General features: G+C 50.7%; 1 long non-coding RNA gene and 1 pseudogene across 2 annotated transcripts in view; one reads left to right on the top strand and one right to left on the bottom strand.

The window, feature by feature from the left end:
* Positions 1-814, bottom strand: part of LOC101580102 — a 1,096-nt pseudogene extending 282 nt beyond the window's left edge.
* The window catches only part of LOC111817843, a 20,490-nt gene extending 12,752 nt beyond the window's left edge, over positions 1-7,738 (top strand). Inside the window, exons 1-4 of one of the 2 annotated variants that reach the window (XR_002821941.1) lie at positions 4,450-4,513; positions 5,739-5,827; positions 5,930-6,092; positions 7,099-7,738. This is a non-coding gene — a long non-coding RNA (uncharacterized LOC111817843). Of the gene's footprint in view, positions 1-4,449; positions 4,514-5,738; positions 5,828-5,929; positions 6,093-7,098 lie in introns of those variants that run through there. The other variant, XR_002821942.1, reaches the window with a different exon arrangement.
* Positions 7,739-14,244: the final 6,506 nt, after the last annotated feature.

Below are 14,244 nucleotides of genomic sequence, written 5' to 3'. Positions count from 1 at the left end.
CATTCCCCCCAGACCGACTTCTCACAGTCACACCTGGTTAGTCTTTTCAAACAGTCCTCCGTCGCTCCTGTCCTCCTCCTCCTCCTCCTCCTCCTCCTCCTCCTCCTCCTCAGACACATGTTTAAATGAGACTCCAGCGACTGAGTGTAGGAGTCCGAGTGGCCAGTCTGGCATGCTGCCATGACTCCAGTGGAAAGCACATCATAGCCGAAGTCACAAATCCGCACAAGCTTAGAGGACTGGCTGGGTAGAAGAAATGTCTTTTCAGAACACGGCCCACATACAGCAAAGCCACATTTGCGGCAGTGATGGTGACAATTAACAGGTGTGAATTTTGCTTTCTGACAGTGCATACACACAGTGACTTCCGAGTCAGGCACACAAACAGCAGCATGCTCATTAGCGGGTGTCTTTCCGCTTTTGGAGAGCAAATCAGTGACACATTTATTTATGTGGTTCATCCATTCTGATTTCTCAGTGGCATTGGCATCATAGACCAATCATTTGCAGATTTGGTTGGTGTCTTAATAAGCCATCCATTCCTTAAATCGTCCTCATCTTTGATGGAATCAATAGTAATATTTTCCAAAGGAATGATAGGCTGAACCCTGGATGACAACATTGCCATATACAAAATATCATTAAATAAGAAAAACTACCTTGCTTTAGGCATCTTTCTGCACAATTTTGTCAAGACTCTTCCAATAAGAATTAGTCCAGGTATAGTTAAGGGTTGGCCAGCTGCTCCAAAACTGTTTTCCTCTATACCTATATGTCTAGTGCTTGGTTCACTGTTGGCTAAGCAGTCCACCATCTTTTGCTAATAGCTCCATCAATAAGAATAGACAAGTTTTCTTTGCCCCTTTCCACTAGAATTTCTGCCACTGTGACAAACCAGTCACTGTATGCACCGGCCAGGTGTGGGCAGTGGCGGGGGCACTGAGGGTCCGACTCCTCTTTCTCGTGGATGCCTGGTGTGGGTTCAGCCTATCAGCCGCCTGGCCTCGAAGAGTATGTGTGGCCTGTAGCCCCTCGCAGCCTGTGTGCGAGATCCGGACACAGTGGGCAGCAACTCCAAAAGTTGTTTTTGATCTGATTTCCTCCATAGCCTGATGCTGTTGTTTCTTTGCTTCCATTGCTATCATCTCAAAAACTTCAAGTTTGTGCCTTCCAGTTTCTTCCATGACCTTGCCTCCTGGACTTGTTTTGGGTGGGCTAGAGGTCTAAGATTGCCTTTTGTTCCTTCCTTTTGTCATTTTTTGAAGTCCTAATGTTCTCTCTTAGCCTTCAGTGATGGTAGGTGGGTGGGGTATGGAGTAGCAAAGCTCTCAGGAGAGTGGCAGGGCAGGCTCACCAAAGCTCCTGCTGTGTGGGGTTCAATGTGGGCTGCAACTCACTGAGGAGAGGAGAGCAAGCCACAGCTCAAGAAGGATCCGATAGGATGAGTGCAGGTCGAATTTCTGCAAGGTTTTCTCAATGCTGTGTTGGCACAGGGTAGGGCTTCCCAAGGCTTGTGCATATCCCTGTGGTAGTCAGGACATCCTGGCAGTTTTCAGTGCAAGAACAAGTGGTCTCAGCTCAACAGAACTCTGGCATTACTGCTGTAGTTGAGCTATGGAAAGATCCTGTCACTATGAACCATGCTTCGTGTTGTTTGGTGAGGCCTGTTGGGGATCTGGATGAGAGGGCTCCATCGGAATGGCTGACATACACCTCAGCCCTATAATTTGGTTGCTTTAAGATAAGGACTCCAAGTTGCTCAGCCTGGCCTTGACATTGGGAACATGTGTGTCTTAGCATCTTGGTTATCTGTGGTCACAGGCCTGTGAAAGTGCACCAGGCTGTTTGTTTTGTATAGTAGTGATTCTCCTAGTGGTGCGGTGACTGATCCCATTTTGCAAGCCCTTCAGTCTAAACTGCAGAGAGCAGATAGCACCAAGCAAGTATCTGGGATTTTGACAACAGCTGTGAGGAAGAGCATTCTGAGGGTCAATTTTAATCATAGCAATTTCCCCGGGCTTGGACCATGACTCCATGTGACTCAGTGGTCACCACCACTGTGGCCACATCAGAATTCTCTGCAGCCTAGCCCCTGTGCCACCAAGATACCTCCCACTGGCTTGCTGAGTCTCAGCTCTTTGGTTTCCTGCTTTGCCTGATGATCCTACCATGTGGTATGGAACAGGACCCCTGGGTGCTCTGCTGGGGCCACACTCCCCAGGGAGATGCCTCACTATGACTTCCTGCCAAGGCTCAGAGCCAACCTGAGCTCCTGGTTTTCTGGAACTCAGGTGGATTTCTGAGTCCTTGGAACCTGGGAGATCTCTTCCTCTGACAGGAATTTAATGAGATACTGTTTATCTAAAGAGAAATACACAGGTCCTGGCTGGCTGCATGATCTTTGCAAATGTAAAAGCTCGTGGGACGCCATTCCCACCAGGATCAGAATATCTACAGCCTGCACGAGACTCCTTTGGCATAGATGCCAAAGTTTCTGTGGTGAATTCACGGCTGTTTCAAGGTTAGGGTGTGATGACAAGTTCCTCTGAAGAGCTGTGCATGTTTTCTTTTCTCTGGGCTTGAGAGTAAAGACTAGAATTGCCAGACAGAGAAGATACAGCACTTACTGTACATGACAAGCACTTCTAAATTGAACATTCTTTTCATTTTTTCTTCTGTTTCCTTTTTGTTTTTAACAAATAGGCGCTCATCATGTTGCTCAGGCTGGTCTGAAATGCGTAGTTCCATGTAATTCTCCTGCCCCAGTAACTAGATACACAGGACTGCAGGCAAGCGCCACCAGCCCTGATTCTGAGATGTGTTACTGGCCATTCTGCCATCAATCAACGCGTGATTCCTTTCTTCCAAATTCCAAGCAATTGGCAGTTGCTGGCAGGTTATGACCTACCCTGGTGCCTGTGCTTCCACAGAGGATTTTAAAGGATTCTCCTTCCTTTCCCTCTTTGCATTCCAGCTGAATGCCCTGCTCCTTCAAATCAGCCAAATTCCTGTTGAACCAGGAACACAATGGGGGTGGAGGGTGGAGAGCGCTCAGTGGCCTCAGCTTGGGCAAAGGTACAAGAAGCTGGTCTCTGCAAATCGTAGTGCATTTATGCAGAGAGCAAGAAGAAAGGCGGTGAACACATGTGGATGGCGCAGGAAACTTTGTTCCTCTATTGGGTAGAAGACGCTTGCTTTAGTCCCTTAATTAGAATAACCCTAGAATGCTACAGAGCAGATCATTAGGAATAGAAGTTGATGTGTTCCTGTTCTGGAGGCTGGGAAGTCCAACACCCAGGTGTTAGCACTTAGCCAGGGGTTCCCTGAAGGATCAACCATGGAGGAAGGTGCCAGGAAGAAGGGCCAGTGGGGAAAAAGTGAGAGCAAGAGCTCTTCCTTGAGGCTCCTGCCCCACTGTGATGGGCATGAACACAATAGAAGAGTTCTGGAGAGACCTGCACCTCCCCTCCAACCACACACCTCACACTGGTGCAAGGGGACTAATTCAGCTCCCCGTGCACTTCGAGGGCATAGCAACACTGCACTGTTCCTTCCTAACTTGTGACGGGGCCTTCTAGGTTTCATGCACCACAGACCTGAATGACTAACCTCAGGTGAGCTGAATTGTCACGCCTCCACTTTCAGCATCACCCTCTGTTACTCTTGTTCATGAAATCCCTTAGAATGAGCTAAAGGCTGTCACAGACAACTTCTCTAATGTTCCTTCCCATCTCCTCCATGTCAAATGCAGTGTCCACAGGTTCTCCCTCCATCCTAGCACTCAGGGAGAAGGAAAGTAATGGAAGGAAGGAAAAGTTATAGAGTGGAATGAGAAGATCCCGGGCCCTCTTTCCTACAGAATGAAAATCCAAAGTAAGGAGGTTTTTTGAAATCTCTTCTCTAAAAATCATGGTTTCCAGTGAGGGATAGAAATTGAAAAAGAGGAATTCTTTGTGTGAGATCGTGGCTATTCTGAAGCAGTTCAAGTAGTCGTGATAGGCTTTACCACATGGCGTGTACCCTTTTCACTCTCTGAGCCTCAGTTTCGCTGTGCTCTACCCAGGGCAGAAGCATCTTCCTGACCACAGCCTCTGCACAGAGCACCATGTAATGCACCCTGGAAGGGCGGTTGCTTAGGAAGCACAGCACACACTTCAGGGCAGTGCTGTGTACAAACTGGGAGACATGTCACTTTGTGATTTTATGACCTAAAGGGGATTTGGTCTCTGGTTGGAGTGGAGAGGGTGAGAGTAGAAAAGGTCACAGCCCTGGGGATGCAGACATCCCTGGCCCTGAGCCCCACCCCAGCCCCAGGCAGGCCCTTCCCTTTATCTCTCTCCAGATCCACTTCTGTGCTCCTGGCCCCTCCCTCTTGAGCAGCTGCCAACTTGTGCTGCTGTCTGTTTCCTTTAAAAGTCCAGCTCTTTGCATTGATGCCTCAGTTGGTGTGAAAGGTGACAGGTGACACAGAAGCCTCGAAAAGATGAGTGCTCAGGCAAGCCAATCTGGTCCGGTGAGTTGTGGGCTGGCTCAGCCTGAGCTGGCTGCAAGTCAGGAGGGTCCCTGGGAAATGAGCAGTGGGAGGGACTCCTGCTGGGGGAATGAGAAAGAGCCAGAGGAGGGTGGGTGTGCCCAGGAGGTCAGCTGAAGGCAGCTTGCTCTTTTCCAAGGCAGCCTCATTCAGGGCAGCTTCTTGGGCCTAAGGAAGACAACCACATTCAGGTATCTGGTGTCCAGTTAGTGACCCTGCATTGAATGCCTGCTCCATCCCAGGTGTGCATGGAATACAAGCCTAGGAGCATCTGCATAGGTGGCAGTTTGTGTATAGGGGATAAGGACAGGCTTCTGGGAGGACTATAGTCCACAGGAATGGTACTCAATTCACCACACCTGGAGAGGGCCTCTGAGACTCAACCACAAACTGGCTGGATGACGCCAGTCAGGGCACATATATCGTCAGTGGACTTTGGGCATGGGGAAAAGGATGCCATTTGGGCTGCAGTGCCTTGTTTGCACCTTGGTGTCTCAGAAAGGCAGGTGATGGGATCCAGGGACATAGCAGGAGGATTCAGAGAGATTGCTATGGGAACCAAGGTTACCAGGAGAAACTCTGGGCTGAGGCATCTCAACTCCATCAGTTTTCAGGGTCTCTCCCCATGAGACTTGCATGTTTGTACGTGCTCATAACACTCCTACGTTAAAGTCTCCATGTCTTTTTCACAGGCTCCTGAAGCAAAATCCAAATTCTATATAAGTGATGTGTTTGTGGCAATTGGAGATTTCTTTTCTTATGGCGGGGTGGGTCGTGAGTGGCAGCTGTTGCTGACCCTCTGAGTTGCATAATTTAAAAGTCAAATCCATGAAGCTGAAATTTAAGAAATACTCATGAAAATTAGAGTAATTTTGAAAGGACCTTTCAGCTTTCAAATAGTCCCTTGAGTGTGAGCTAAATGTATGGCCTTCCCTTGTCAGCCCGGAGTGCTTCAGGGTCCACCCAGGGTTCCTTCAATACCAGTGAAGGCCCTTTGCTTGGGGCAAACTGGGAGGCTTTCCCTTGTTGTTTCTCTTGTTGTTTAAGGAGCCAAGTAAAGTTCTTCTGGCTTCCTTGGGAATTCGTACCACTGCCAGTCATGGCAACAAGCAGCTGATGTCCAAGGCCATGACAATCTGCACAGCATTGCCCTCTGCTGTGCTGCCCTCTGCTGTCACTGCCTGACCTGTCCCCATCCTCCCAACAGCCGATGCCATATGTAGCCTCCATCCCAGGGGGCCTGCAGCTATCCAAGGTCATCACTGTGTCAGGCACTGTGCTGCCCAATGCTGAGAGGTAAGACAGGCCTCCAGGGCTTTCTGGATTCTGGAAATAAGGGGTAGAGGATGGGGCTAACAGTAGGGGGCAGAGAGAGACCTCATGAATTGTCCTCCCCAGGTTCCATATCAACCTGTGCGCTGACACAAACATCGCCTTTCATCTGAACCCTTGATTTGGTTCGAACACTGTGGTCCGAAACTCTAAGATCAAGGGCTCCTGGGGATCAGAGGAGAAAAGCCTGTCTGTCAAGATGCCCTTCATCCGAGGCCACAGCTTCAAGGTAAGATGCTGCAGCCTGAACTTGTGAGTTATTATCAGGTTATGAGGAGTGACCTCCAAGGAAAGCGTAGTATCTGGTCTTCATAGATAGGCAAACAAAACCACAGGACAAGTAGCTTCCCAAAGGTCACATACCCATTAGTGCCACATGGAATTCAAGAAATATTCATCGTGTGTTTGTGCATTCACTCAGCAGTCATTTGTCAGCTATCTGACTGGGATCCCTTTGTGCAGGGAGTACTCATGCTCAGGAATGCAGCCAGGAAGCAGAGAGAGCAGGGTCTATCCACGGGGCTGCAGTCCAGCTGGGGAGGAGCCAGAAGAGCAAGGCAGGAGCCTATCAGCACCCATCGAGGACTCTGGGGAGCCCCCCAGCTCAGGGTCCATTGTGCAGAGGAGGGAGGGCCTGTCCATAGCTGCAATGTGAGGTGGAAACTGAGGCTGAGGGAGTCATGGGTGTGATCTAAGGCCTGATCTCCCTGCCTACACGTTCACATCACACACAGACTGAGGCAGTGCCCTCCACCTGAGTGTGATTGAAGTGTGACCGTTATTCTTCTTACCCTGAGTGCGTCCTTGAGAATGACCTGGAAAGGACACACCAGGAGGCTATGGCTGCTGCTGATGCACAGTCCAAGAAAGGACATGGGTCAAAGATGGCAAAAGCCATCCCTGCTCACCCTGGTGTCCTGAGGAGGCAGTTGGTCCCCAGGGAGGTGTAGAGGGGAGTTGAGGAAGGCCTGGAAGATGACCTGAGTCCTGAGGTGGCTTCCATTCGTGCAGGGGGCAGAGACGCAGGCTTGGGGAAGAATTGAGGGCGCAGAACCTCATAAGCTGAATTTCTGTGTTAGGAGAGCACAGGGCAATTCGGGAGAAGCAGATCTTTTTCAGTGTGGGTCAGTTGCAGATTTGGGAGGAGAATAGAGGTGACAAGGAGGGGCCCTGAGTCTTCAGGAAGGCTGACGACTTTCTGCATGGAGTGTAAATAGCAAGGTCTCTCTTCCCAGGTGGAGATCATATGCGAAGCCCAGTGCTTCAGGGTGACTGTGGACGGCCAGCACCTGCTGGCATACACCCACCGCATTAAGAACCTGCCATCCATCAGTCACCTGGAAGTGCATGGTGACATTATGCTTACAGATGTGCAGATCTAGGTGGATGAAAGGGCCTGGGGAAGGGCAGGGGAGCTGTGTCCATGTCTCCTCCCTGTCCTCTGCCCTTCTCAGTCCCACCTTCTGAGCCCTGCCATCCTAGCAGGTGGTGCCCTGAAGTGTGCCACCCAGGGGACCCTCCAGGTCCATTCCTCCTGGCAGTGAGGAGGACTGAGCCTTCCATCACCAGCCCAGGCCCATGCTGCAGAAGATTCTCAAACACCTTCCTGTCCTCTGTGCAACCCACGCTAGCCCCAAGCCACAGCTATGCAATGGAGGGCGCAGGTGCCCTCCACAGCCCCCATTCCTGGGACCTTCACCTCCTCTCCCGGCTTTCCCCCCGCTGCAACACTGCTCCCTGTGGGGAGGCTGCCTGGTGACATCCTGCTGGCTTCCACCCACTGAGCGGAACTTTCTCTCCACTGTGCTCAGCTCTGCCCCTTCCTGGCATCCTTAAAATAAAGAAAAAGCCTTGCCTTTTGTCATGCTCTCATGAGATGAGTGTGTTTGTACTGTCTAGGGACATTTTGGAATCTGGATTTGGGTATCCCTGTGGAGGCAAGTGGGATGGGACAGAAGGTCCTGTCACCCACACTGAGTCCCAGGGGGTTCCTGTCAAAGGACACAGGGGTCCTGGAGAAAGCGCCTGGGGTGCACACACTGCTGGCATGGGCTTCTAAATTATGAGGACAATTGGGAGCTGGGTGAGCAGGCAAACATCTCCATTCTAGTGAGAGGAGAAAATTCTGGGACACAGTTGGTGGGAGTCATAAGAGGGTCAAGAAGCCCGGGGCCTGTAGAAGAGGGTGGGTGGGGTGGGGTGGGGTGACTCTGCACCCCAGGGGTTCATTAGGAATGTAAGCCATCACATGCTCTGTGCACTGCCTGTTCTAAGCACTGTTATTCCTGTTGCGGCTCTGCCAGCGTAGTGCTGTTGTCACAGTTTTACACAGAGCAAAGAAACGGACACATGCAAGTTAAGTCATTTTCTCAAGACCCCCAGCTAGTAGCACTGTCCTGAAATGTGCAGCCTAAAGCCCCAGACTTTGGGTTTGCAATGGCTCAGCAGAACTGGCCATGCCTCTCAAGCACACAAGGTCCAGGGTTCAATCCTAGCGCTGTGAACAGAACAGAATGTAGAAGCCTGGGCAGCTGGGCAGCAGGGGAGGAAGGGGAACAGGCACCCGGAGGACGCCCTCACTGCGTGGCGGAAGCTGCAGAGTCCGGAAGGATACACGGCCTGACAGCACCTGCAGCAGTGGCTGTGAGCACTCAGCACGCAGGGAAAGCACATAGCAGGGTATGTGCTGTCCCCTGGGGTCTCACTCTGCGCTTCCAGGAACAGCTGGGCGGTCCTCAGGAAGGGGAGCTTCCCAGTGACTGTGGTGACCCCATGACTTCCACTCTCGTGTTGCGTGGATGGCAGATTCTGACCCCATCCCCTGTGGAAGCAGTTTGAAGCTCGGGGTCTCCTTGCTTCTGTGGTCGGGGCCGGGAGGCAGAGCTGCCAGAGACTCCTGCTGCTGTAGGCCACTGCCTGCTCCTCAGCCGTGATTCCCACACTGCTGCTGAGTCTAGTTTTTCAGTCAACCATTTATTACATTTCAAGGTATTTCAATCTTTGCACTCCATATAGTTTTACTTATTTCATCTGCTTCTTTAAGTGAAGCTGTACTTTAAAATATTTATTTTGTACTAGGGTCACACCTCATAGTACTGTTGTAAACAAGCTTCCCAAATATTGCTTTCAACCCTTGACTTAAAAAAGAACATTTCTTTTTTGAAGATGCCATGAGATCATTCTTTCATATCAATGTCTGTGAGCACCAGGCTGAAGGCCTTGATTTGAATAACATTTTCTGGATGGTTACTGTTGTGCACTATTTGCATTTCTGGAACCTGGAGATTTGAGAAAGTCCTGGTGTATTTCCAGAAATTTCTTTCCCCACCAGCCCCTCCTGAGAGTCTGTCACAGGCCCTTCTTTAAGCAATCATCCCTCTCCCTGAAGACTGAGATCCACCGTTCAACATCTCTCCTTTCAGCATAACTAGAGGATCTTGAATCTAGAGCAGGCATCCAACTGGAGTTTCTCTTTGTTCATTAAAACAAAAAGTGGCTGCCCTGATGCCTAGGTCTGTGGTCTCGGCACCTGGGAACCCAGCTCTGGAGCTCGCGATGTCAGCTGTCTCAATGGGGGTTTTACCAGGACTGTCCCCACCTCCACCCACCACAACTCTTGTCGTTTATTTCAGGGACACACACACACACACACACACATACACACACACCAGAATCTTCAGATGGGACTGATTGTGGGGACTGGATTATTGTGCTTGGGACAGGTTTTTGACAGCAGACAGCTGACCAAGAGTTTGCTGAGTCCTGGGTGCAAATCGTGCTGCACTTTATCAGGGGACGGATGCTTTCAAACCTGACATTGTCCAGTCCTGTGGCAGTTCTTCGTCACAGACAACATGAAGTCTGGAGCACAATTCACATCCCAAGAAGGCCCCTTCCTCAGCTGACTCCAGTGCACCTGTCCCTGGCTGGGTCCTGAGCGCAGTGTCCTTCCTCTGCCTCCTGGCGTCTAGGCTCAGCTCTTTGCCCAGTGCGTGGTCTTTGCCAGGAGAATGTGTGATCCTTGCCTTCACTCCCAACCTCTTGTGGTTCCTGCTGGTGCTGAGGAGATTATCCGACTCCCCCACATGGAGCAGGAGGCTTCAGATGGGCTTGGCTCATTGCTGCTGTTTCATTCCTGCAGACTCTCTCTGTAGACAGTTTGGCTCCTGTCGGAGAGGGAGCACTGGTCCAAGATTCTTCCAGAAGCTGACTTTTCTGTTGGGCTCAGAAGCTGAGATGCTGGAAGGCCTGGGAGGATCAAATCAAGGCTTCCCCCTTGTATGGTCCCTGAGAAAGACACTAACTGTATCCTCCTGTGGCCACCTATTTTGGTAAATTAAGATGTTCATCTTTATGATTCACCCTGAATTTGTAATCCTTAAGGCCAGGAAAACGTAGATCCATGTGGTAGCTTGTTACAAATCCAGATGTCCATCCCCACCCACAGAACAAAAATCGTGCAAGATTCTTGCCTCACTATCTTTTAGGACATGATCTGAGCAAATATTTTTCTTATCCTCAGTTGGCACATTTGCTTTGGGGTCCTTTCGGGAATCACGGGGCGTTGGCACCTGCTGATAGCTACCTCTCCTATTTCCTGTAAATCAGCCAACGTCTGTAGGAGGGTCCTGAGTTCTCTCAATGATACCAGTCCCGCTCTCTGGTCTGGGCTGATAGGAGCTGGGCAGAGAGAGGGTAGATGTGGCAGCCTCTGCAGCCTGAGCCAGGCCCTCTCTCTTGTCCCTACTTTGCCCTCTACAGGGACTTCAATGCTATAACACCACTGGCCAACCTGACCAAACAGGGGACACCAGGGTGAAAGCCTTCCTAATGGGGCCTGGAGGACAAGGTACTGACCCGAGAGCTGGCCCTGGAGTAGCACCCCTCACCTGCTCAGCATAAACTGCTTCCTGTAGAGGCCCAGCTCCCGCTCTCCACTGCCCTCCTGCCTACCACCCTGTAAATGAGCACAAAACTCCATCTGCTGCCATTTCAAAGGGAAATCTGTAGTGTGGCTGCTAAGGTCCTTTGTGTGGCACTTCGTGTGGCTGGTGGTACAACCCTGACCATACTAGGACTTGGGCTGTTGTCCCTGCCACACCCATCACACACACACACACACACACACACACACACACACACACACACACATTATAGTGACAATGAAATGCATTTTATATAAACTTTTTCATGAAGGACACATTCAGGGAAGACTCAGTTTCCCTTGGGAGCAGACACGGGTGTTCTTATAGAGAAGCACGAATATTGTATGCGGAGCCCAGAAATTGCAGTGGCTCGGGATCACCCCTGGTGGCCACTCAGAATGCAGCAGAGGGTGTTTGCTTGTTCCTGTCAGGCCTAGCATTGCAGTCATCTCCAAAGAGCCTAGTATACGTGTGTGCGCGCGCGCGCGTGCGCGCGCGCGTGTGTGTGTGTGTGTGTGTGTGTGTGTTCAGAGATGCAGGTCTCTCCATCTAGTCCAGGGTATCACTTGTTAGCTGACATAAAATATGTCTGACAAAACTGACCAGTCAATCCTTTTCAGCATACAATTCCGCGGGCATTTTACGCATTTACGCTGCTATCTCAACCTCCGCCCATCCAGCTTCCTCAAATGGTTTTCTGTATCCACCAAACACACCCTCCTTCCCTCTGCCCTGGAAATGACCAGTCTTAACATCATGAACCAATGCAATTTCAATATCATTTTTATGATACTTCCATTCTATTTATTTTTATATTTCTCTTCTGAATAGAAGAAAGGATGTTTATTTTCACCTAATGGCAGAGAATCAAAAATAATGCGACTTGTTTGGCCCCCAGGGTCTTACTCTGACACCTAGCTTGGTCCTCCCACGATGCTGGTCAGTGCAGACACCCGCAGGTCCCAGCCCACTGAAATCACAAGCAACTACAGAGTCCTGCTGTGTGCTGTGTCGCCAAGGGTCATGCTCACCGGGCCAGGCACATTCATTGCCTGTTTAATGTGCTCACATTTCAGCTCATGATGGGTTCCGTGGGCTATAACCCTCAGAGGTGTGAGGGCTCCCACTGTGGGTTGATTCTGGAAAGGGAAAGGCAGGTCCTATCTGTTGTTCCCTGAGGCTGCCTGGAATAGCGTGGGTGGGTGAGAATACGTCAGTGAACACAGTGTCTTAATCTAGTCCTCCCTGGACCTAGTTATAATTCAGGGCCTCAGGCTGAGATTGGAGCCCAGAAGGACAGCGCTGGCCTCACTTGCACAAGGTCCTGGTTTGAATAACAGCACTGAACACAAGATGGAACTCAACACCAGGTGCTTTAAGCATTGCAGCCAAAGGAAGAATGGACACCAAAAGGCTGACAGGATCCAAACCTCAACCCCTCACTGCATGGCTGGCAGGAGCTGCAGGGCGTCCATGAGGAGAGAGGCCTTGCTCCCCTCGGTGTCCTAAGCACTTGGCATGCAGTGAACGCACAGAGCCCGATGTCTGCTGTCCCAGGATCTGACTGCACTCGAGCAGTGGCAGCCCAGTTACCCAGAAGGGGAGCTGTGCTCAGACTTTGCGCTCCAGTGACTTCCTTCTCTGCCGCACAGTGCAGTTGGGTCATCAAGGACCACAGCCTGTGGGTGGCCTGTGACCCTGCAGTTTACAGCATGGTTGTTGAACTCTACCTCCACCCATTTTAAAAATGGTTTTTGGCTATGTTCCTCACTTTGGTGGTTTCTGGGCTGGAGCCCAAGCTGCAGGAGAAGCATCCTGTAGGCTGCTGCCTGTTCATCCCCGAGAACCAGCCAGTGGCTGCTGCCTTCCATTCCACACGCAGTGGGTGACAGTCCTGGGAGAGGAAGGAGGTGCCTGTGCCAGGGTTCTGTACCTGACCCCCTCCCTACTATGCAAGGTATCATTTGTGGAGATGGAGTCAGAAAACCAAGAGTTACAGAAGGAGGGAACAGGCATTTTCCTATTTTTGACTCAGGCACTGCCCTCTGAGGGCCCAGAGGCAAAGCCCACTCACCCTGTTCCAGCCCACTGTCTAGTTCTCAAATGTGGCCAGCATCCATAGGTTGGCAAGTGAGCAAGGAGCCTGCCAAGGATTTCCGCCCCTATCGCCAAACTCAAAATCCTTCAGGATTCCTGCCTCACTGTCTTCTGGACCCTGCTCTGCACAAACACCCTTCCTTATCCTCATTGGGCACCTTGGCTTTAGGGCTCAGAGAGGTCTTCTGGGGCTGGCACCTGCTGATAGCTGTCTCTGCCTCTTACGGGAAACCAGCTGGTGCCAGTGGGAGGTCACCAAGCTCTCTGAATGACACCAGTTCCTTTCTTTGGCCAGACCCTGTCAAAGAGGAGGAGCCTGGAGGAGCCTGGCGGTGTCTCCTGTGCCGATGGGCACCAGGGGCAAGCTGGGCACAGCTGTGTGGCCTGAGTCTTGCTCCTTCCACTGTCCCTACTTCGCCTTCTAACAGAGGACCTGTCTGTTTTCTCCTCTAAGCCAAATCCTCTGCCTGCCTCCAATCCTCCAAATAAGTCTTCCACTCTGCTCAGGTGGAAGTTCTGCCACTGGGAGGAAATGATCCCCATATCCTGTCCTGTGCCAAAGGCCAAGGTTGGGGTGCAGAGAGCTCAGCCTCCCAAGGTCCTGGAATTGGTCCTGCCAAGCCTGGCTGTCCCTTGTTATCCCTGTTCCTGGCCCCAGTGTGAGAGCCCATGTGAGCCTTGGCCAGGGGAAGATGGTGAGAAGTCAGTACAAGGGCAGGAACAGGGATTTTTCAAAACGGCAGTGCTCATCGTTCATAGTGACACGGGCTGGCGTTTCAACCTCTTGCAGGCTGAGGTCGGAGCATCCCTAGTGCAAGTCCAGCCTGGACAATGCGGCCACTTAGCAAGACTTCATTTCTGAATGAAAACCAGAGTGGGCTGGGATGTGGATCAGAGCTAAGGCTTTCTGGCTGGCTGAGAACGCCCTGTCCTGGGCGCGGCCACGCTCTTCTCTCACATTTGTGAGTGGTGGGAAGTCAGTATTGCAGGGGCCAGACCAGTTGGAAGATGCTCCCGGACATCACTCAACAACTCTGCACAGTGGTAGGTGATGTCCCTATTTTGGCTGTCTTTCTGCCACACGTATTTCAGGGCTGGGGTTTTCTTTGGCCTTTAGAAGTTTCATATATACTCTTTTTTTTTTTTTTTCAGTGCCAATTTATTTTAGTAATGTAACTCAAATAGTTTCAAATTATAGCAGATACTGGAAAGTCTACCTAAATAGAGCTTATTTCTTTCTTTTTTTTTTCAAAGTTTTATTGACAAACAGATAGCAATGAGACAGTTTCAAATCAAATCGGAATGACAGTTTCAACAAATAATACACTGCATATATTCTTCTTAGTGGTTAATTGCTGT

This window comes from Octodon degus, unplaced genomic scaffold (genome assembly GCF_000260255.1).
Source record: "Octodon degus isolate 3935 unplaced genomic scaffold, OctDeg1.0 scaffold00072, whole genome shotgun sequence".
Lineage (NCBI taxonomy): Eukaryota > Metazoa > Chordata > Mammalia > Rodentia > Octodontidae > Octodon > Octodon degus.
Note: the sequence above shows the minus strand (reverse complement) of the source record. Positions and strands in the feature narration are given on the sequence as shown.